Below are 24524 nucleotides of genomic sequence, written 5' to 3' on the forward strand. Positions count from 1 at the left end.
AGCTGTTCTTTCTGCAGAAACCCCCAAGAGGTCTTTAGGGAGGTCACAACTGAAGAGGTTTGAAAACAGAATTTCCACTGGCCTTTGTAGGAATGGTGCCATTTACAACTGTTTCTGGCAGAATGCCCCTCTGTGCCCAACAGAACCAGGAGAAAGCAATGAAGTGTGGCTGAAATCTTTCTTTCATTGCAGTGGGGGTCACCCAAGTTTTCAGCTAGAGATGAGGAATTAAAGAAAATACATTCCAAAGCCAGTTCATTTCATCTATGTTGGGATTAAAAAGGTATTAAAAGGTCTGTCTCCTACTACCAAAGCTTGATATGCATGATCCATTTGCTTTTAACAGTCAGCCTGTCTATACTGAAAGGTGTCTGAACCATTAAATGGTGCAGAAAAGAGAGTGAAAAAAGGACAATGAGTAAAAATCCCACACGCTTCAAGGTAACAAAGGCTCTCATTTGCTGCTGTTGAACACCATCTAACATTTCCAGCACGCCAGAATGCAGTGATTTTTTAGGTGTATTTCAAAGTGACTGAGCCTATTTCAGGGTGCACCCTCCAATGTTTGGGGACCCTGAACTCTGGTAACAGCTTTCTTAACTGGAGATCATCCTTTCCTACCTTATTCTTTTTAAGTTATACCATCTACTTGAAAATTCATCACTTTTTAAAGTTTTAAATAATTTAAGTATTTGTCTACTTAGAGTTTCTCTCCAAAGTCTGTGATTTTATACTCTAAATACCTATTTTAAAAAGAAAAAAAAAACATTTGAAGACTGCATTTTCTACAGTTCCCAATACTTTGGTTACTTTGCTCAACACACTTTGATGAGATTGATTTTCATAAACACTTTCTTGGAGCAGCAGTCCCCTCAAAAATATCCATTGAATTAGTAAATGACATTGAACACCATGGATGCATGCATTTTACATAAAATCTTGCTCTGAAAGTAAGGTATCAAGACATCATAGCTGGCCATTTAGACTTTATCTAAAGCACTTGGAAAGAAAGAGGCATCTCTTTTCAGACTGAGAAAAAGGCCTTTAGTGAAGACTTTGTAGAGGAAAATATTGATACATTCAAGAGGTGGTGCATTCCACCTGCCTTACATACTAATGTTAGCCTAATATGAAAGGACTGCTTCCCCTTCACTTAAAATAAAATAATAATAATAAAAAAAAAAGGCTGCAAAGCAAAGGTGAATGAAACCCAGTCACAGAGAGTGTTTTGTGATAGCTGGTGCGAACACAAGCCGCCCTGCCACCACTCCCAGGAGGCCAGGTCAACTGGGGCAAGACTCTCAGGGCTGACAGCTACAGAGGGATTTTAGGTCACTTTTTGACAGCTGACGGTGACTTACTAGCCCACGTGAAAGCCGTATCTGGTCCAAGTTTGGACTGGTTAACTTGGCTGGAAAACACTCAGATACAGAGGAGAGTAATTTTATGTCGAAAAAAAATGCCCTGGAAATACTCCTGAGTAAAAGCTTGTGTCAACATTGCAGTAAAACCATGGGAGATCCAAGGTTTGCTAAGTATCCAATCCTCATGAAATCCTTCAAAGCACAAGACAGGATTTCTCATAAGGTTCATAATTCCAAAGGATTAGTGAGCCTGAGGCACTTCTCAAGCCCTGTTCATAATTATCAAAATATCACATCCCATATTCTGAATTCTGAAAGGAAATGTTAGTGTCTGTGGTTTCAGAATTGTTTTCTGTACATAGTACTGTGGGACACAGTCATTTTACTAACTGAATTTGAAATTTTAATACTCTTATTTGTCTTAAAATATATAACTTTTTATATTTCTGTTCCAGCACCCAGAACAAACACAAAATATCGCAGTAATCTGTATGAACAAAATATATTGAAAAAACAGAGCCTAACAAATAGAATCATAGAATCATTTAGGTTAGAAAAATCCTTTAAGATCATCTAGTCCAACCGTTAACCCAGCACTGCCAAGTCCACCACTGAGCCACGTCCCTAAGTGCCACATCTACACATCTTTTAAATACTTCCAGGGATGGTGACTCAACCACTTTCCTGTGCAGCCTGTTCCAATGCTTAACACACCTTTCAGTGAAGAAATTTTTCATAATATCCAACCTAAAACTCCCCTGGCACAGCCTGAGGCCATTTCCTTTTGTCCTGCTGTCTGTTACTTGAAAAAAAGAGACCCACCTTGATACAATCTCCTCTCAGTCAGTTGTAGAGAGCAATAAGGTCTCCCTTGAGCCTTCTTTTCTCCAGACTAAACAACCCCAGTTCTCTCAGTCTCTCCTCATAAGACTTGTTACATACATACATAAATACAGTGAATACAACCTATATCCTATCATAAAGCCTGTTTCGCTGTACTGTATTACTCATGCTAGTATAGTCTGGGCAAAACTGTTTCAAGCACCACATGCTTTAGAGTCATAAACAGGTAGACAATTAATTCACAAGGGATCTAAAATTGTGGTCATGTTTTGGAGGAAAGGCTATGATATGTACATTCAGTGTCCAGACTCTTGAAAACCAAATTCTCTAATGACAGAAATGGGTCCCTGAAGTCCACAAAAAATGCACTTATGTATCTTGGGTTAAATCAGATCTCTGTTTACAAAGCAAATAAATTATCTTGACATATAATTTTAGTGTTAAGTGCTTGAAGGCGCTTTGTTTTGTGACTGGATAATATGTAAAAGAAACCGAATTAGACTCATCCTAGATGTTTAATTTATTTTGGTATCCTTTTAGATGTGAAGAAATATGTTTAGATTTCAAAACAGAAAATTCCTTTCAACTGAGGGATATGATCTTTTGTATTGCAGCTATCTGAGAGGGAGACACTACAGTCTTAAAAACTTCTTTTTAAATCTTTTCTTTAGGACTGGTTTCAATGTACTTTCTTTCTCTGGAACATTTTGCTTCTAATGAATCATCATTTTCCAATGGAAAAAAGAATCAGCGTTAATTTCTTCATCAGCTCCATGAAAAAACCCTAGCCAATAAGTTCCGCTGCTCACAACAGCCATGGCCCCCACTGCACACGTTGTTTAAGGTCAAATTAATTCAGTGAGGCATTTCATCACCTGGCGTGAACCAGCAGAGTTTCCCTGCAGACAACAGGGACATACTGACTTACAGTTGCTGAGAGTGTCCATGTAAATTTTCCAAGTTTTCCATGGCACTTTACTAGCTCCACCCCTTCTGATGTGAATGATGCTCCCCTAGACAGGTCTTCATTGTGGTCAGAATGGAATATAAGTAACAAATAATTTCTGCGATATGAGACCCACTGTAAAATCTCACATGGATTAAACAACTCACACAATGGGTCAGACCAAAGATCCGCTTCCCAGTCCTCCCCTACCTCCAGCAACAACCCACAGCAGATGCTTTGAGCTGAGGGCAAAGATTGTCGTTCAACAGATATATATCTCCCTTCCTGGCTTTCCAAGAAAACCACCACGAGGCCTTTCTTGTGCTTTGGAAATTCCTTCCATAATGTTAAAAGCAGGTGATGCATAATATGCTAAGGAAACAGATAAAATGTCTTTGCAGTTCTGACAGAAAGTGTATCTCCTGCCTGCCTTTAGTCTTTGTTTATTCTTTATTTCTGTTCTGTTAAAAGGCTGGAGCTTGGCAGCTGTGGCAAAAAAGTGTCTGCCTGCTCTGGGCAGCTGGAACTCCTGGGAATGGAGGGGATCTTCCACCTTGGAAACAGCCAGACCTTTGTAGCTGGAGGAACCGTTTGGAGAGTGGGGCAGAGAAAGCAGACAGAGGGCAGGGACCCTGATACACCACCAGAAACTAGGCAGCCTCTGTAAAGAGCAAAGAGCAAAGCCCAGGTCTCCAGATTTGAAGGAAAGTCAATTTTCTTGACAGGTCCAGAGAAGATTGTGTGTTACTATTGCAAAATAATTGAGAATTTAAAGTTTCTTTTACCCTGAGCATTTTTGCAGAGAAAATAAGAATTTCTCTGCAAAACACCTACCTCTGAAGCAGTTCCATCTGTAGGTGGGAATGAAATGTGATCTGTTTAAAAATAACTCTAAAATGAAAAGGTATTTTAAAGGTAGATTTGAAGCCAATGCTGCTTTAAAGTAAAATTGCAAAAATAAGAAAGTATTGGCTTAATGGAACTTGGCTAACTCCCTTCATCTAATGGAAAGTGACGGGCAACCTCTAATGTTACAATATTTGGCTTATCTTGTCAATGAAGGAGCACCGGGATAGTGCTGTTCAACAGCATGTCAACCTTCTGGGAAGCAATTCACTTGAGTATGTGGACACCAACTAAAAATAAAAGATGATATGGTGGTACCTGAAACATTTTGACCACTTGATCATAAAAAAAAAATCCAAAAAGAAAAAAAAAAAAAAAGGAAAAATATACTTCAGAATAAAGGAAAACTTAGCAAAATTAGTTAAAAATTATTAGATGGAAAATAGCTATTTCTTTTCTAAACCCCTCTGAAATTTTGTTTTGTTCAGGAAGAAATTATTAAGAGGGGATATCATAAACATGTGTGAAGTAAAGAATCTAGAAAGAAAATTCCAGTTCCTCACAAGCATCTCTTGGGCTCAAAATTTCAGATGACTCAAAGGTTTGTGCATACATATATATGCATTGCAGGAGCATTCACGGATATACTACTTAACACAGGATTCCCTGGAAAGGGAATTAAATCTTTGGAAAAACTAAGACAACCTTTAGTTTGTAGGAAAGAGAAGGAAACTTAAACAGCTTTACTGTATTCCTTTCGCCTATTTCTGGGTACACTACCATATTTTAATAATATTTCATAGTGGCCACTGGTCAACAGTGGTGTCATATGGAACAGTTGGCATAGTCCTGATCTAAACCAGCAGTTTTCACCTTCCATTCAAGACCTGATCGGGAGCTTTCTAAATTTGACTCATCTTTGCATAATTCTACTGCTTAAGTATTTTCTGTATTGGAAGACAATTCTTCATCAAGTTGATATTTTTATACTGTGGATTAAATTCTACTCTTCAAGGCAGCTGGCATGATGCCAGTGGCTGACTGGGTCTTCAGACTGCAATTGCATCACATTCGAGTAGTGAAGCACTCCCTATCATTCCTCAACAAGCACGGCACAGTCATTATTTGGGATTCCGCAAAATGTTTTTTCTTCCATTTAATTTTTAGCTTTCTTTTTATTTATTTTTTTCTGGTTTATGAACAACTTTTTACTGGTTCCCACATTTCACTTCAATATTTGAAGTCTGCATCAGGTTTCTTGTACTTCAGTTTAGACTGGTTTCTGGTTTCACCAGTTTGGACCTTTTCATTTCCATCCAATGAAAAAGAATGAATTCAATGAATAGCAGAATAAAATACACTTCAGACATGTAGTTTGAACTATTTAAAAATGAGCTTTACATGGATTAATTACATTGGCTTCACAGACACATGACAGTATTTTTTACTTGCTTATAGCAAAACAAATTTCACATCTCATCAGCTCATCCCCAGATGCAGCTTTATGCTAGGAAGTGATCAGCCTGAAACCTTCAGGTCTGTTCATTGTTACTTCAGGAGTCCATCAGGAAGTGCAGGCAGGGCACTTTTATTCAGATTCATTCCTACGATTATGTTGTTGCTGCTCCAGGTGATCCAGGTGTGATACAGTCCGTTCTTTTATATGCGCTGGATCATAAGTGCCAAGATAAAAGATTCTTCATTCTCTCCTAACACTTCTTTAAGTTAATTTTCCCCTCATTTTAACTTACCTTAATGGCCAACCAGATGTCAAACGAGTAGGGAGGGAGGGAGGGAGGAAGGACACGTAGATCTCTCTTCTTACTTTAATGTATCTTGGCACCAATTATTTGACAAAACAGCAGTATCTGAAAAGTAAAAATTGGTTGTTTACCTCTTCACCACGTTTCAGGATGATCAATTATTTAACATCTGAGAGAGAGGCACAGAGGGTACACAGGTTAAGAGATAACCTACCCTTGGGGACAGCATGCCTGAAAATAGTAAAAGCAGTAAAATTAACACAAACTTCTCCCTGAAGAAGTATGCTGTTGTACTGAAAAGTGACAGCAAATATCCTGGCCTGGGATTCCTGCTCTGGTGAAGATCATGAAGATAGGAAACTGAGATCCTCAGCTGTTGTAAAATAGCACAATACTACTCACTGTCTCCATCTCTCTTGCTCTCAAGCTTTCTGTTCTACCGATTAATTACTTTTTCCCAACATTCTCCCATATTCTCCCTGTACACTGTATCAAATCATTTTCCTGACTACACCAATAAGTTTAAAGCTCTTTTAAAAGTTAGTAAATTGTTCCTTGTAAAATAAGACTTTAAATCCATGCTTTTAAAATAGTTGACTATCGAATTTTATTGGTTTACAATTTCAGTAAGTTTTGAAAACATAGAAAAAAGTTTTATGGAGGACTGTTAAAAAAAAAGTGAACTTTTTATTCCCCTAGAACCACAGCCCACTTAAACGGTGGGTTAGATGTCATACTGAGTAGTAAGGCAACATTATGCTTGACTTCCTTGAGTTCCTTTAAGACTCTTTGATGGGGACTATCTGCCCTGACAACTTGTGATTTACTAGTAATTTTCTCAGTTCCTTCTAAAACTTCTTATTTGGATGGGTGAATTTAAGATGATCCCTAAGGTTCATCCCTTAATTAAGAAAAGGAGAGAGAGAGAGAGAGAGAGAAATCAGTGTGGGAACATCCCTCAGCTTTTCTGAAACAAATACTGATGTAAAGAATTTACATTTGTGTTGTGGTCTTATCTTCCCCAAGTACTCCTTTTACACTCCAGTCATCCAATAACCCAATACTCTCCTTGGCAGGCATCCTGCTTCTGATGTGTTCAGAACATTTATTTTTGGGTTTATTGCCTTAAGTGAGGTTCTTCTAAATTGTTTTTGGCCTGCCTTATTATGGTTTTACATTTAATTCATCCATTTATTCTGTGAACTACTTCATTTTCCATTGACTTATCCCTGAACTTACTGATAGCTTATGAGGCAGCAGTAAAACCAAAGGACTTGCAGGTCATTTCTATATGCACAAAGTAGAAAAAGCAGAGTGACATTATTTTCTTACTGTAATTTATACACTTTGCTTGGAACAATGAACATGTAACTAATCTGTCATCCTTTTGTTCAGAGATAGAAGCATAGTATAATTCATCTTAGAGGAGACCCTGGGAGGTCCCCAATAGCAGGGTCAGCACTGAGGTCAGAACAGTCTGCTCAGGATTTTTGTTCAGTCAAGTTTTCAAAACTCCAAGCATGGCAATTGCACAACCTCTCTGGGCGACCTGTGCTGCTGCCTGACTGTCCTCATGACGAAAATATTTTTCCCTCTATACAGTTACAACATCCCCTGTCCCCTGTCCTCCTGTCAACTTGATAACCTCCTTGTAGTCAACGACAAGCTGCTAATATGTCCCTCCCAGCAAAACTGTCGCTTCTCCAGGCTGAATGAGTCCAGTTCCTTAAGCCTCTTCCCCTAAGGCATGTGGTCTAGCCCTTTGAGCATCTTGGTGGCCTCCACTGAACTGTCTCAAGGTTTCCAATATCTTTCTTATATCGGACAACTCAGAACTGTCCAGTCATTCCTGAACTAAGCATTCCTCTCTTGCCTCTCCAAACTGCTGGCTTCTGCCACTCTCTTTCAACAGTCAACCACAATTTTTGGTGTCTGAATGCTGTTCCCTTTCTCCCAATGCAGCTTCTAAGTATTCCACAATCTTAGCCAAAAAGAGCCATGGAATTTATGACTATGTCTAAACTATGGGAGCTACTAGTGTGTCCAAGTTATGTTGTCAACATTCCTTTTTAATGAGAGAGATGGATTGTGCATCAGGCACTCTCTCTCATCCTGATTTCTGCAGGAAAAAGCAAGGAACGTGGACAGTGAGTTGCCATATCATGTAGTTTAGTGGATTAGTGTAGGTACTACCCATATGATGTGAAAGGGAGTGGGGACTGTTATTCCCCCTGTGTGCAGCTGCTGAAAGTACAACTCCAAAAGGTCTAAAGAATAATAACATCAAAACAGGACGTTAACTACTTACTAACATCCCTGTAAAGCTTTGCAAAGCAGTCATGGCATTGTTTCCTGGTTTTATTTCAAAATTTTAATCATAGCTTTAAGGTGTGACCACCAAAAGTGAAGTGCCTTCCTCAGACAATCCTACTGACGAGTCTGTTTCCCTTTTATTGTGAAGGGCACAAAAGCAATGATCACACTTTCTTAGGAGCTCACATGTTCCTGCTGATAATTCTTCACAGAACTCTGACTACAAGAGGAATTATTCGTGCAAGAGGATCTTTCTTTAGTGCAAATGTCATTTTCAACAACAAAGAACTAATTAGGGCATTTAATCTGATGCCAAAAGCAAAAGTGTAATCTCACCTTCCCATGTTGTTTTGCGAGGATGGTGTTTCAGGAAGTCCAGTGAAGTCACTCCTAGAGAAAGGGCCTGAGGGAAAAGTTCCTAGGTCCTCTACAAAGAGGAGAAAGAAAAACTGGAAGCAAAAGATTAGAAAAGAGTAAGAGGTGATTTCATGTAGATGATACTGGAACGGAATTGGCCAGTGTCTGTTTTCATTTAAACTCCATTGAATCAGTAACAGATCACTGTGCTCTTTATGATACATACCACTTTTGCTCCTTCATGTCTTTGCATCCCATCCCCTCCTTAACTCATCAGGACATTCTTCCCAGTGTTGATGTAACCATGAGTGAAGCTCCTCTTTCACAGGATGTAGGCTACATGTCCCAGTGCTTTACATTGTGTTCAAAGCAATGAACAAAACCTGTTTCTGGATAGATGAAAGTCAAATATGTGCTTACAAGGGACATTTTGTGTTGTCTAAATGCCTGACAGTTCCTTCCAATAAGGAAAGTTCACACTGAAAAAATCTCATTTACAAACATTTTGTTCTTGAGTATACTTTGAAAATGCTGAAATTAGAGTAAATATAGGTTGGCTTTTGACTTCCAGTTTTCTGGCTTTTTCTCTGACATTTTTCTCGTGATTTGTAGAAGTTATTTTTATAGATGCCAACTATTAGAGCAAGTCACGCAAACTGTATATATAACTAAAGTGCTGTCTTCACAGTATCAGTGAGGTGTTTGCTGTATCTTTATTATGTTGGAAATGTACTGGAGTCCAAACATCCTTTTAAATTCCAATTTACTAAGTTTTTTTCTAATTTTTTATATGCAAGTTTCTTACAAAAATCAGAAGAAAAGTATTTCAAAGCCAAATCACTAAGAACAAGATGGAGTGGACAGGGCAGTATCAGCAAATGATATTTGGATTTTCACTCATTTCATCCTTATTGGAACCCAAAGGATAGAAACATCACCTCCGAGACCCACCTACAATGAACTTGAAGGCTCAGTTATTTACTGGACACTTGTCTTCCCTAAAATGGGTTTCCTGTTCTCACATCACAGTGTTCCTGATACTAGTAGCTTAAATGGCTCCTCTTTGCTTCCAGCCATTCCACAGGATTACACAAACACAGAACAGCTGAGGTTGGAAAGCACCCCTGGAGATCATCTAGTCTTACCCCACTTCTCAAAGTATGGTCATCCAGAGCACACTGCTAAGGACTGTGTCCAGTTGGGTTTTGAGTATCTCCAATGATGAGACTTCACAACTTCTCTGGGCAACGAGTGCCCATGCTTGGTCACCCTTAAGAAAAAAGAAAAAATTTATTATATTTAAATGAAATTTCACACGTTTCAGTTTGTGCCCATCATCTCTTTTTCTTTCACTGAGCAACACTGAGAAGAGTCTGACTCCATCTTCTTTACTCCCCCTCATCAAATATTTATAGACACTGATATAACCCCCCTGGAAGCTTCTCTTCTGCATGCTGAACAGTCCCTGCTCTCACACCATCTCCTTGCGTGTCAGATGCTCCAGTCCCTCCATGGTCCTTCTCTGGACTTGCTCCAGTATGCCCAGGTCTCTCTTGTACTGGGTAGCCCAGCACTGGACAGTGAAGTCCAGATGTGTCTCACCAATACCGAGCAGAGAAGGGTCACCTGCTTTGACCTGCTGGCCACGCTCTGCCTGATGCAGGCCAGGAAGCTGTTGGCCTTCCATGATGCAAGGGTATACTCCTCCTCACTGTTCCTTCCTCCCGTGCAGACACTGAAGATGTACAAAAATAACTGCAAACAGGCCAAAGTGGTGAGTCAATACCTCACCTACTTCTACAACCAAGGCATGTCCAAGTACCGAGACATCCACTTGGTGAATCACTTATTTCTAAAAAGAACTACGTCACAAGGAACTGTAAGCATTTTTTAAAGACATAGCTGCTTATTCAGCACTGCTGATAAGAAAATTTCCTTCGGAACTGGCTGTTGATGCAATGTTATAGACACTATAAATTATCTTTACCTCCCAAATCCCCCTAATTTTCGGTGCCAGTCTCTCACGCGGGTCTAGCCCACAGTGCCATCTAGTGGCAGAGCCGGATATGACCATGTCCATCACAAAAGCGCTCCTAGCCATCCACACTGCTTAGCAATCTCAGTAGAGATAAAATTGTATGAAACACCCTCTTATGCTTGGAAATAGTACCATGTGGGACAGCATGAGAAGAACTCACCTTGTCAGGGCCTGAGAGGAGTTAGACAGCCCTGACGATGAAATTGCCTATCCAGTATGCTTCATAAGGATGATTATAATTACTTTTCCCAGAGATGACCCGTTCTCTGCTGCTCTGGAAAAAATAAGTGAATCTAACCGGGCAGAGTTATAAGAAACATTTCTTAAACACTTTTTGAAGACAACCAGGAGAGCCTGCTTTCTTACAAGACGCAAAACCAGCAGTAATTCTGACACAGTCTTCTTTAGAAACCGTTTCCAGAATATCTGACATTCATCTCTGGCATCTGATTATTGCTGTTTAGGTAAATTTACAGGATCACCAAACCAGAATGAACACTGGACAGTATATTCACACTGTACTCAAATTATATGTGCTCCCAGTTAATTTATGAGTTGAACAAGAACACAGTAATGTGGATGGTTTTGATGACAAAAAAGTAGAATAGTAATGTATTGTAACACAGAATGAATACCCAAATTCTTGCATTGACTAGCTTCACATATCTACAATGTCAATCTAGAATCAGCCTGTGCAAAGATTTTTGGATATTCTATTGTGATTCTTTATACATTATAAAGTGGTCAAATAAATTAAAACACATGAATTTAAATTTAAAGAAAGGAAAAAAACCACCCCAATTTCCACAAAGATCATACCCTACGAACTATTCCTCAGGCAAACTGCAGTCCATGTTAACAGCAATTATTGTTGTGAAGCTGTTCAAATAAGTAACACCAACTTTATTCTTTGACTTTCTAAACCACGTTAGTGAAATGTCTTTCTGATTGTATCAAACCTACTGAAAGCGAAAAAAACCCTGTCCTATATCGCTTTCTAGGCATCTTACATTGAAGGTCATGAGAACTAGAAATAAGAAATCTAGATTGCAGAGGCATTTCTTGAAACACGTCAATTTAGTGAGCTCTGCTATAAGCAGCTTCAGTGGTTGAAATGAAAAGAATCTACAGGGAATGGTGCTGAGTTATGCAGCCTCACACTCAGAAGGCAACGTGCTGCGTTGAAGAAGGATGGCCTCTCAAGCAGCACAGTTTCCAAAGAAGCTTCTAATATGTGAAGAACTCAAGTGCACTCATGAAGTTGTACACCTTCGCAGGAGAATGCAGCATAAGGACTCACAACTTGTTTTCTCAGATGTGAACTACTCTTTATATGTCTTCAGACTCTTCTACGTCTAGTTGCTTATTCACACCTTTTGCTTTCAAAGGATTAAAAAATGTAAAAATTGAAAGTATTAAAATGTTTATGTAAACTTTCATACAAGAATTTCTAGCCCTAGTCAAGCCTGCATATTTTTAGTATGGTAATTGATATTAAGTATAATTTACGTAAACTCATTTTTGTTGGCAAAAGACAGTCAGCTTAAGAGGTCTTATAATGATTTAAATCTGATGCTTTTGAGCATGGAGTTCAGTTTTTTTACCCCCTTCAGCTCTAACAATTATCTAGCTGTTTTGGAGAGATCACTGCTCTTCTAAGTAATGTTCTCTGAAAGCTGAAATAAAGAAATGGAGGAGGAAAGACTAAATCTGCATAACCAGTTCCATTTGTACTCGGCATAACTTAGATCCCTTCCACTGCAGCATTTGGATTTCAGTGAAATTGTAAAAATATTCTGGAAAAAACCCAACTTAAACAATTTGAGGTATTCTATCACAATCATAGGTTATGTTTCTGAAAGGTAGTTTATCTCAAATGACAACTAAAAGTGAGTCTGACTCTTCAACAAACATGTGTTCTTCTGTTTTGGAACACAGTACACTTGCCCTGTGACAGTACACTTGCTGTGAACTTGCTCCATGCACCAAACAGCACAACTTTGGGACAAGAGATGACAGCATCAATAGTTGGCAAATACTTGACTGCTATAAAGTGTAAAAGGAAGAAATTGTTACTTTTTAATTATAAAGTAAATGCTTTTGTAAAAAAAATAATAATTCTATTTTAAACACTCAAGATATTACTGCACAAATGTAATTATTTTCAAAGGTTTTGTTATTCTTTAAAGCTTTTTCACTTTGTATTCTTTCACTTTGATTTCTATTGATAACAATTTGCACTTGATCAATATTTCTCAAGCCTTCAAAAGAGGGGTTTTACAGAGTAGTAATGTGTGTTTTCTAAGATCTCTTTATAAAATATATAATTTATATATATATATGTATATATATTATTTTTTTCCAAGTTCCTATGCCCTTGAAACTGAATTGCAGAACAGACTTGTTAAAATGCTAGTTAGACCATTAAGGTGTTTTTGATGTTTTTATTTCTTATGTTTCCTGATTCATAGTTCTGAATGACCTATGCTTGTGATACAGCTGCACTTTGGTGGTAATAAACACTACAGTTCTGTCTTTTACTACCAAAAATATAATTCCTACGATATACAGTAGTAGTTACCTATAGTATCTTCCATTTAGATTACAACACTGTGTAGAAAGAAAGCATACTCTACAATGAATACAGCCAATAAATATCAATAAAAACATGACAAGTAATCTCTTTTTCCTCTTTAGGTCACCTGGGGGCCTTCTAAAATATCAGGGTTATGACTAGAGTCATGAGAAGGAAAGATCAGTGAATCACTTAGTCAAAATAAGTATCAAACACACTGCTTAATACACTGGGAACACAACGTACAGCTCTCAAGTTTTTTATGATGATAATATTATGTCATTAAAAATCTACTGGATTTCAAGCTCTCAAACTACCTTGAGATTTACTTCAATCATTTTTTTATCCCATGCTAAAAAAAATGAGCACATCAAAGCCACCTAGGAAGAGAGCACCTTCTACATTTGTAATGTAGAACAGTCTAGATGAGCTCCCAAAGGACTTCTGCCCAAACAAAATTACAATTCAATGCTCTAGTTATAGCTAAACATTAAGAAGTTGGGTTTTTTCTTATCACTCATGGAAGGACTCAGAAAGAGCAGAAGCAAGCAGACAAGTTTGGTAATGTGGAAGGGCTCTAAACCAAGAGGTGAACCAAACAAAAGGGGATTTAATCAACGTGGCTAACAGTACTTTCTACTCACAAAAAGAAGGCTCCCTGACAGAAATACATGAATCCATGTCCTGAAGGCAAAACTCTTGATGGTGAGAGCTGAGAAATATTCTGCAATTCTGTACGGGAGGCAGTAGGAGGTGACAGATACAAGAGGTAATAAACCTCCACAGCAGAGACAGGCCAGTTCTGATTTAAGATTAGGATATAGAGAAGTTATTAGTAAGAAATCGAATCAGTTCCTGACCCTGAAATAGAAATAAAGATAGTGTGGTAGGTCTGGAGGAGTCTGTTATATCTGCGTTTTGTGATAAAGTCAGTATCTGTATATTAATAGAACCAGTAAAGACTTCCTGACTAAATATATAAAAAGAAGAGACTTGAAACCAGTGGCTCTAAATAATATTCATATTTACACTTGGCAGGATGGAAGGCATCTTTGAAGCTTACAATCAGGACAGGAAAAAAAACCTATCCATATCAAAACATGAAAATCCTTACAACATTCTACTAGTGTTTTATGTCAGGGTTTCTACAACCCATTACAGTAGATTTTTATTTCCCGTAACAAGCAAGACCGGTCAAACCCTCCTGCTACCTTTCTGGTTTCTACTTTCTATGCAAGATAGGTTAAAACACGATATCTATTTTCCAGACATTTTTGCCCTAAGGTAGTTATCTGAATATCTGTATTTCTCTACCTGTCCGCAAAAAAGAAGCTGGAATAGTAGCAGCCAGTAGATCCCTCAGTTGTGAGAAATACAGAAGCTAAAAGGCAATCTGCTTTATGGAAGCATGCTGGATCCAAAAGGGAAGGTTGCAACATGGTCTTTAAAATGTGGCTAAGGGAATTGAAAGCACAGTTGCCCTCAGTAAAACTTGTTTCCTCTTCCAGTGTTGTCTTAACAAGAAAACCTAGCATGACAGATTACTTTCTCTGGAAAAGTCATGCTTTTTATCCTCACAGAACTTGTACATGCATTTATACGAATGCTTTCTGTTCTGTTGAAACTTTGCCATTTTCTTCCAAAATTTCTTCACAGACAACTGTTTTCCAAATTTGCTACATTTTTATTCTTCATGTATCAAGAAAGATGAGACAATTATCTGAAAAGTATCCAGTATCTCTATTCTGCCTTTAGATAGGATTCAATTTGAAAAATGTACGTGCATTCGTATCAATTATTTTAGAACATCTTTCTATTAGAAGAAAAACTGAAATGGGAAACTTTCCAAATAGAAGACATAAGACCAGGTTTAAGGGATGAACAATATAGTGGAACAGAGGAAAAGACTTCCTTCAGGATGCTAACCCGGAGGATGTGGCTAATCTTTTCTCTGCTTTCCTTCTCCCTCTCTCAAACCACCCGTGAAAAATAGCAAGCAAGCGAAATATAGCCTTAATTTAAATACTACTTTAAAATAAACATAAAATCTATCCAAGATATCACAGCCAAGACATTTATTTTGCTTTCTAAGCACACCAAGAAAGTGTTTTTATTCTTTAGGCTTTTAAAAATATCTCAATGAGGTGACTCTGTAATTGCCGTTCAAAATTAAACATTTTCAGTTCTTATGCTGAGACTTCACTATTCTTCAGTAATGATGCTTCCTGCTGGATTTTGGGTTTCCTGCTTCTTTTGGGAGTCTTAACTGCACGCCAAAGCTACAGCAGCATCCCAACATGATACATCATGAATCAGTGAAATCTAACTTGAGTATCCTGCACTAAGAATAAGACTCCAGGGGTCATTTCACATCACAGACCAAAAGCATTGTTATATCTCTTTGTTAATCACTTAACAACTGGGTGAAACCCATTTACATTTGTTTAAAGAATTGTCTATCTCCGGCATTTATGTGCACATTCTTACTGGAATTCAGTACAGTTTCATAAAATTTTTTTGTCAGTAACTTCTAGATAACAGCCATGATGGTAGTCTATCTGAACTTGTAACCTCACATTAAGTTTATGAAGCTCCTATTATTGAAAAGAAATACAAAGAAATATGATTACAAGTAAGACATCATTAAAACAGACTGAAATATTTATCATGGTTTTTATATTCAAGTAAAACATTCAATTTCAATTACAACAAGTAAGTTTTATCATTTTATTTTATTAAGTAATAGAGGCATAAGAACAACAGTTCAAAAAGGATAACGAAACTAACCGAATAAAGAAAAAGCACTGACTTTGATTTTATACTCAATATTTATGGGCAAAACAGAAGAGATTTCAGCAATTTTGAGAAAGAAATACAGCACTTTACAATCTAAAGCAACAGTTTGCTGAATAGTGCCATGTTAACTTTTACAATATCCCACAAAGATACTATGAAGGTCTATTCAAATAGAATTAATTTTATATATCTTAAAAAAATAAATGGGAATTTATAAACTGGTTTTTTTAAAAACGTTTAAGGAAAGAATCTAAAGTTTTCTTTTAATAAGAAACAACCGAGATGTTGAAATGGTTAACTTCAAGAGTTAATTTAATGCAGTTTCAAGTTACTGATTTTTTAAAAATAAAGCAGCACCACGTTGGATCCACTGGTCTTGGTTTCCTCCACAAGGTACATCAATATTTGTCACCACACGATCTCTCTCCATGCTAGCGTAGACTGGTAACGATATGCATTCCTCTGGAGAATATGGACCATATGCGCTCTGCCAACAAACAAGTACTTCGTTATCACTTAAACAGAAAATGAAGCATGAGGAAGGAATAATCTCCAGTGATACGGTATCTGAAGGTAGATCCTAAGACACAGTTTAGACACTGCATGCTTGAACAGGTAACCCTTGGCCCAGGCTACAAAGAAGACGGATTACTAACAAAGCAGACTTCAGAAAATTTGTTATATTACTCCATAACTAAGCCTCTACTTTTTCCCTCCAGTTTGTTAAACTGAAAACACAAGACACTATATAATAGGGGTGATCCTATGAACTACACACCAAAACCTTCATTCAGCTAAACCCCCCCAAAACTACATGTCAAAAGCTTCTGCAAACCAGGGGCAAGGGAAGTGCTGAACAGTTCCCAGAGAGGAGAAGTGACCTGTACCGCAGGGGCAGGCTGGAGCCCTGGGGCAGGCAGTGCTCAGCACGCCCTGCTGCCGCATCTCCTCCATCCCTGCCGCACGACCCTGCTGCTCCTCCTGTGCCGCAGCCCCAGCTGCAACCTGCGTCTGGGATACTGGCAAGTGGGGTACTGCAGGAACCACGCCAAAGAAAAAAAATCTTACCCCACACTTACCAGGCTACTTTATGGATTTAAACAGTGATTTCTAACGTAGGTGACTCCAAATATTAAAATTGTTCTCTGATACAGAGAAAGCTACTATACCGTACATTAGAGCCTCACAGGGTCCCCCCTTAATGCAGGATATTAAGAGGAACTCAGCATTAACCACAATTTAGTTAGACCAGGACTTAAAAAGCCCCAGTTCCCTAATACTTCCCATATACTTCTAGCACTTCAAGACATGCAATCATATGTAAAAAGCTATATTATTAGTAAACAAATAAGTAGGTTTGATGATTTTTTGATGTTTGTTTTTTTTTTTTTTTAATTATTGTTTTTATATGCCTTTTATACTAATACTGATCACAGTCCCAACTGGGTTTCTTTGCCCCTTCTGGAAAACAGGACATTTCCATTAAGTGCTTAAATAGGAAATTCTCAAGTTAACTTTAAGCATTCAGATTTGAACTGAGTGCTTTGAACTTTCAGCTGAATTAATTTAGTTTGTATTTTTCTACACATGTACCTTTCTACTGCACAGTATTAGCAGTACTACTACTACAAATTACAATTGCATTGTAAACGCTGCTCAGGGAAGGCCCTTGGTTGGAACCATGGTTTTACCACTCAGTCCCTATCCTGATGGGCAAGCAATGCTCTAGCCTGAGAACAGTAATCGCTCCTCTCTGTACTACAGTGCGTGCCTTGGACGTAGCTCCCTTCTAGGGCTTTGCACAGGGCATTGTCCCTATGTATGGCTATAGAACTGAGCTCAGACTCAGTCTAGACTTCTTAGAGCAGGTAATTTGGGTTTCAACCCATGATGTATTTATTTAGTGTAAATAATTTGGGGTTTGATTCAATTGATTTATTTTAAGCATGTTTTCTGTCACACTCAAAATATCCCTTTCTCTCAAGAGGAAAATGTCAGAAGATTTTCATGAAACAAGTAACAAACCAGCTCACTTGTCAGAAAGGAATTTGAAACAAAAACAGGGGTCTTTTTAATGCAAATCACATCAAATGTGAGTTAGGGAAGCTTCAATATTAGAAAATAACTGAAAACAGGAAAAAGGGAACATGCAAACAATAACTGTTTCAAGCACTTTGCCTTGTAATATCAAGTGTAAGCCATTTCTGAAGAATTTTGTTGTTCCTTTTGAAAATCAGCTTCCCATGTCTTTTGACCATCACTGTTTAAATCCTTGCAGAAGGCCTGTGCACTCTACAAGTTGTATAGAACAACTTAATAATCACAAGTATGTCATCAGAACTCAGCTGTTCTCAGAAGGATTATATTTATTATCCCTTGGTTAACCCTACTGAAGAAGACAAAATGCTGGCCAATCTGTAAGGGAACTGTCAGTCAGAGAATTTAAGTTTTGCCAAAGCTGAGAGGCCAAAAGTTGGCCAGTTTGCTTTCAAGGACCTCTTTTTACACCTTTTTGGGTCAAATTAGCTGTTCTCACATCTTTCCCAACCCCACTGATGCTTTAAGGAATCACATTATTTCAGGGTTAAAACCATTCTGTGGAAGTCTTTTTGAACCACAAATCCTTATGTCCTTGGCTTGCGTACTGTCCAAAAACTCTCTTTGCCTAGACTGCCTCGCACACAGCTCCACCCCCCTTAGTGACATCCTTCACAGCTTGGGATCTATCAGTGGATCAAAACTGTAAAGGTTCTTCACAGGTTAATGAGAATAAGCATCATGTTAGTAGCTCAAAATACTCCAGTTTGAGCACTGCAGCATTTTGAGGGGGTTCTCAGAGAAATCCTGTAGGCTAGGATTTTTTGGGTTGGTTTCCCCCTGCACGCACACACAGACACATAGACAGACAGACACACACATAAGAATTCATTTTTATTTTACTTTGGTTGAAAATGACGTCAAAGCATTGCATTATAAATATACAGATTTCTGCTCACTAGATTTCCTAAGAGATATTTGTGGGGAAAAGAAAACAAATTAAAAACCTGAGAATCATAAGATAATATGTTCTACTTGATGCACTCTTCTCCTAAGGAGAGGAGAATGAGATAAGGGAAGTGCATAATGTCCCGACTCTGCCTTGCTTTCTGAGTACAGCGTTTGATTTTGGTCAATTTTTACAGTGAAGCTCATAGCAAAACAACTTAAGAGCAGAAAAATTCAGAAATGCTCTCCTTAGAGATAATATATATTTTAAATCTGGGCAGCTGACAAGTTTTAGTTTGCATTTGAAAATAATTATATTTTTTCCAACACAAAGATTTCAGTTGCTATTCATTTCAAATATGAAGTTAATTGGAAGAAGTTTAATTCCCTGATCATTGAACTATCTCACTTCTATGTTTTATAAAGCTCTCTGCTGATGTCACATATAACTTGCGGATCTTACCTTTGAAATGTGAAGAACATAGACTCATTCAGAAAAAACGCTTAAGAATCTGTTTTGTCTCTAACACATGATGAAAGTTTTTCAGGGCGAAGAGAGGATTACTTAGCAGTCCTGATTTTCAGTGTGTGTAAGATAAGCATTTGGTGCTACCATGTAAAACTGTGTATATTACCATCCTTCCCCACCCACCACTGAGTCTATATATTAAAGATGTTTGGCAATTCAGTGTTTATCGCATGCATCACTTTTCAAGTAAACTAGAAATTATTTCTCTGAACAAAACAAATCTTGTAAAATACTAAAGAGCTGGAAAAAAATCTCACTGGTCAACTTTGTAATACATTTTGCAGTGGTTTGGTGGTGGGGTTTATTTATTTATTTATTTGCAGTATTTTCTTAACTATCAAAGCTGGGAGCAGTAGTACAGATGCCAGTTAGTATTTACTTGGGTGTTCAAAGCCTTAATCTTGACCACTATACTCCTAATGCTGCACTATAATATAATGCTATACTTCCAGTGCTACAAATAAAAATGGGGGGGGAGGGGGGGGGGAGTGATACAGTAGTGTGTTAGCAATCCTTGCACAACATCTATCACAATATACCACAGATCTCATGATTGCCATAATTCATTATAATAAATAAACTCAATTCTAACTGAAATTTCAACTACTTGGGTCCAGTGAACATTTTAACATTCTTCGAACCAAATCTAGCCTTCTCAAAAGAACTCTGCAGAGTTCTCTAGGTTGCCAAATCACAAACTCCTGCGATTAATAAATTCATTTTCTTGATGAGTTAATGTCTACAGGACAGGATAAAAGGTGACATTATTTTTCATTTTTTATATACCAATAATTTGAGATTTATTGTGATAAAGAAGTGGGGAAAACTGCATCCACACCTGTTTCTCATTGTCTACATTTACACTTGATTTTTGGTGTAAAATCTGTATGGGGGGGGGTTTTCTCACCTGTCTGTCGCAGAGTTAGAGGTCTAGGCTTTCTCTAGAGCCACATCTAGACAGACATTTATCCCAGTTACCTTATGATGGGGTGGACTTCCTGAGATGCCTATCTTTTACTGAGACCAAAGAAGGAGCTAAGGCAACTAAGTCATACCAGGTAAAACTTTTAGACAGCTAAATTTAGATGAGATGAACTCTACCATAACCTTTCTTTTAGCTATAAGACTGTAAGCATATGAATTTGTAATTCATACGCACTCTTGGATAAGTTCTATGCAACTTTTTCCTTTATTTTTCAGAGATTGCTATTATAATTTGAGAGAGAAGCAGTAAGAACTTGTACTGTTCAGATTACTTCACTTTCATCTTACATAGTTCTGCAAGCGTTGGCGTTTTTTTAAATTAGTGTAAGTAGGGGAAAGGCCTCCTTTGTGTACAGATCACATTATGTTTGCTATCCTTTTATTGCTGTTGCATTTAAATTTAATGTTTAAAATGTGAAAAAAATATATTCTAGGAAGAAACTCCCAAACTCATGTATACATTTACTAAATAAACTTTTGAAAATACGTTAATGTTTTTTAAAAGACAGGGAAGGAAAAGTACGAGTGAAATAAAGCCCTTGTTTTAACCTAAACAATAGTAGCTAACAAATATTGAGAAAATGATAGTAAGTTTGTTTTGCATAAAAGTAGTAACTGCTTTTCCTATTAAAGACAGGGGGTTTTATTTTGAAATGAGGAGGAAAACAGGTCAGCAATATCATACTGAAATGCTACTACACAGAAAAAGGCAAATTAAGGGTCTTGAAAGTTTAGGGCTTTTAATAATTTAGTACCTGTGGAATCCAGGCCATGTAACAAGGGAGAACAGATGACACACTGGGAGAATCATGCAGATTTTCTGAAAGTCGATTTCCATCAAAACTGCAACCTTCCAGTTGTAAGCCACTGATCTGCCATGGAAATATAAAATATTCAAACATATATAACAGACTTGAAATGTCAGTAATGATTACACTATGCTTTAATAAACACTGATCCTTTTACTGGGACCAAATTTTTTAAATAACAGGAAACTAATTATTGTAATGTTCTGTGTGAGAATAGGAAACATGATTTAAAAGCAAGATCTGGACCATGATTCAATGTGAACTTCCTCTGATTTGGATTCACATTATTTTAACTGTTAGAGAAAAATACCTGTAAATGTCATCATTTATGAAACTGCAGTTGCCTGGTGTTAGACTAATGGAAATACAATAGCAACAGCCAAGTACACAATCATTACAATGTCAGAAGAGAACAATCACTGAAATAAGCATGACTTTCTGCTTGGAAGTCTCAGCACAGCTTTCAAAGAATGGAATGCACGATTACACAGCTTCTGCAGTGGCAAACAAAATATATTGAAATAATATGAAAGAAGATTTTATTTAACATAACTCAAGACTTCTTACCTAAACTATTGTTTGGAAACATTAAATAAGAATCCCATATGCTTCTATATGTAACTACACAATGCTTATATGTAACGTGCTTTAAGTGCTTTTTTTTTAATTAAGTACTTTCAGCCTCAGAAATCAACATTCCCTTTTTTTCTTCACTGAAGATCTGCATATATTAATGACAATGATATCTGTTCTGGATTTCTTCCAAGTAAAATTTTCAGTATCTGTTATCATTTTATTTTCCCAGTACAAATAATTACAGTTTGCCAGTATAAATAATAATAACGATAATAATAGTCAGTTTGGCCTGCTGCAGTGAGAACTTCAATTTCAGCAATAATAAAACTGAACTCAGTAATAACTTTCATGCACCTTTTCAAAAGGCTAAATCTTAAGCTGGAGAAGATGTCTAACAAGTTACAATCGGCAAATCATGTGCCTGTTATATTATCATACTAAAGCCCTGAATTAAACACCTAATAACAACCTAGGCTTTCACCAAACACAATGTTCATAAAGCAGCACTGGAACTAGGAAATGCAATGCTGTTGGAAATCGGATGAGTGACCACAAAACCAAAATGGAGAAAAGTGCCATTTTCGAATACATTTTCTCTTGCAAGAAATTTCTAAAAGTGTACTAAATTTTAAAAAGTGGTTAAAGTATGATGTTACAATGAAGACTGGTATCATAGAAGATGTAATGGAAATAAATTGTTCTAGGCAATTACAGTATTCTAAAATTATTTATTTGACAAGAAAAGTTGCAATTAAGCAGTAACACAAGGGGGGTTACTGTCATGCTCGAAAAGCAATGCTTTCTTCCAAAGTGTTGAGGTCTTTTTGTTAATACTCTACTAACTGTATAGCAGCTAAGTTTATATTTTGCGTTTTTATTAACTAATTATTCCTTTGATTGTAGACAGGCATTGCAATCTTCAAAAATTTGCTTCTCTGAAGTCATATTTCTGTTCTTACCCTGAGCTGAGGACTCTTAAAATGTGCAAGATGCGTATACACGTATCCTAACATGAAAAAAAGGTTATAAAAGATTGCATTTTAAAAAGCTACAGAAAACAGCTGTGTTTCTCCTTGAACAGACAATGACCAGAGAAGTGGCAACATTCTTCAAAGCAATATGTGCTCCATACAGACTAGGACTCACAGTAGAGCCTCCAAAACTGTGGATAACCTGAACCAAAACAACCCAAAATGGAAAGCTTAGAGTGGTATAACTTTAACTTCCACAAATGTTTATAACAAGGCCTCAGTGAAATGAATAGATTAAATTTTTCAGACTTTTGATTTGGAACTGCAGAAACTTTTTTTCTGCTTCAACCTCTTCTCAAAAGCTTAAGGTCTTTTCCTCATTATGAAAGTGTGACACTCCTCTCCCTACTCCTATTCCTTCTCCTGCCAAGTTTATTGTGATCTTTCCTTTAAATCTTCCCTAAGATTTTCAGGTCTGTTGCTTTTCAGGTACAGTGTTGACATTTGGTATTTTATAGTGTTTCTTTTCAAACTCAAAATCTCTCCACATAAAGATATCTTGGAAAAAGATGGCTTTATCTAGTAAAAGAGAAGTTTGTGTGTCAGTCTTTAATGACAGCCTATACATATTCCAGTGCTACTTCTTCTGTCTTGCAAGAACAAAGAATATGAAGAAAAAAATCATAAAAGGCACAAAAGGAACAAAGTCTTACTAATGATTATACTGAGGCTTCCCCACACACTCCTTCCTACTGCTCTCTGTTGTTAACATTGATACTTAAGACCTCAATTTATTATGTGCACAGGTCCTATATTACACTTTACCTCACTACACTTTTGATTGAATGCTTTCAAAGCTCTTACTTATCCCTATCACACAAATATTAGAAAGATTAATCTCATGATCTTCTTTCTGCCTTTCCTGCACTCTACAGGGATTTTGCTATGGAGTTTAGTTTGATAAATATGAGAGTTTGGCAAAGTTATTAAGGGAAGACTGGTCTGATGAAAAGGTTTTAAATTTTGTTGTTAGGGTGTTCAAAGGCCATCTTGAACATCTCTAAAAGAAGTGAGTTGCTATTGAAAAACCTCTTTTTACTGCACCCACATTTCTTCTTTTGATAATGGTAGTTCCTTTGACATTATAGTTATGTAAAATAAGAACATCTGATCTTCTGGAAAACTTCAACCAATCACAGAAACTCCTTTAAAGATGAAGACCAAAATTTTTACTTTGATTCAGTATTGAAAGACACTGAAAAAAATAAAACACCAGAACAATGTACTTTCAGATACTGGCTGAGTACGCCCACAGCCATGTTCTCATTTCTCTGACAAACAGTGTAAAGAAATTACAACTAATACGAAGGCCACGGATTTCACAGTAACTATAATTAGCATGCATAGCATTTTTGCAACTCAGCTCAGACTAATGGCTGGAGTTAACCATGATATTTAGAAGTTTAATTCTTACAAGGTGTTTGGCATTTTGCAACTATTGCAATAGTTTAATTTCAAAAAAGCTATTGTTACACATTACAGATTATGTTTCTTTAAAATATATTTGTAGAAAGTGTGCTGATACCATGGTCCAAAGCATCTCTGTTTCCAAAATTTCAAATTCTCTGCAATTAATTTTTCCTTACTATTTAATGTCATAATTTCCCATGATATTATATAAACTATAGCAGACTTCAGGAAGTCATAATTTCACTTCATTACCTCTACAGGCCTCCCCCATTTATTTCTTTATATTTCATGATGGAAGTATATTGTAAAAAAAGACCTCTTAGGATGCCTTATAATAGTATTTCTGTCAATTGCTGAGA

The 24524-nt window shown here is 37.1% G+C and overlaps 1 long non-coding RNA gene across 1 annotated transcript; it reads right to left on the reverse strand.

The window, feature by feature from the left end:
* Nucleotides 1–15758: 15758 nt before the first annotated feature.
* Nucleotides 15759–24169, reverse strand: LOC121083814. The gene is made up of 2 exons (XR_005826490.1): nucleotides 21095–24169; nucleotides 15759–16328 (listed from the first exon to the last, which is right to left on the reverse strand). It is a non-coding gene; the product is annotated as an uncharacterized LOC121083814 (long non-coding RNA).
* Between the last annotated feature and the right edge of the window lie 355 nt (nucleotides 24170–24524).

This window comes from Falco naumanni, chromosome 2, assembly GCF_017639655.2.
Source record: "Falco naumanni isolate bFalNau1 chromosome 2, bFalNau1.pat, whole genome shotgun sequence".
In the NCBI taxonomy this organism is placed as follows: domain Eukaryota; kingdom Metazoa; phylum Chordata; class Aves; order Falconiformes; family Falconidae; genus Falco; species Falco naumanni.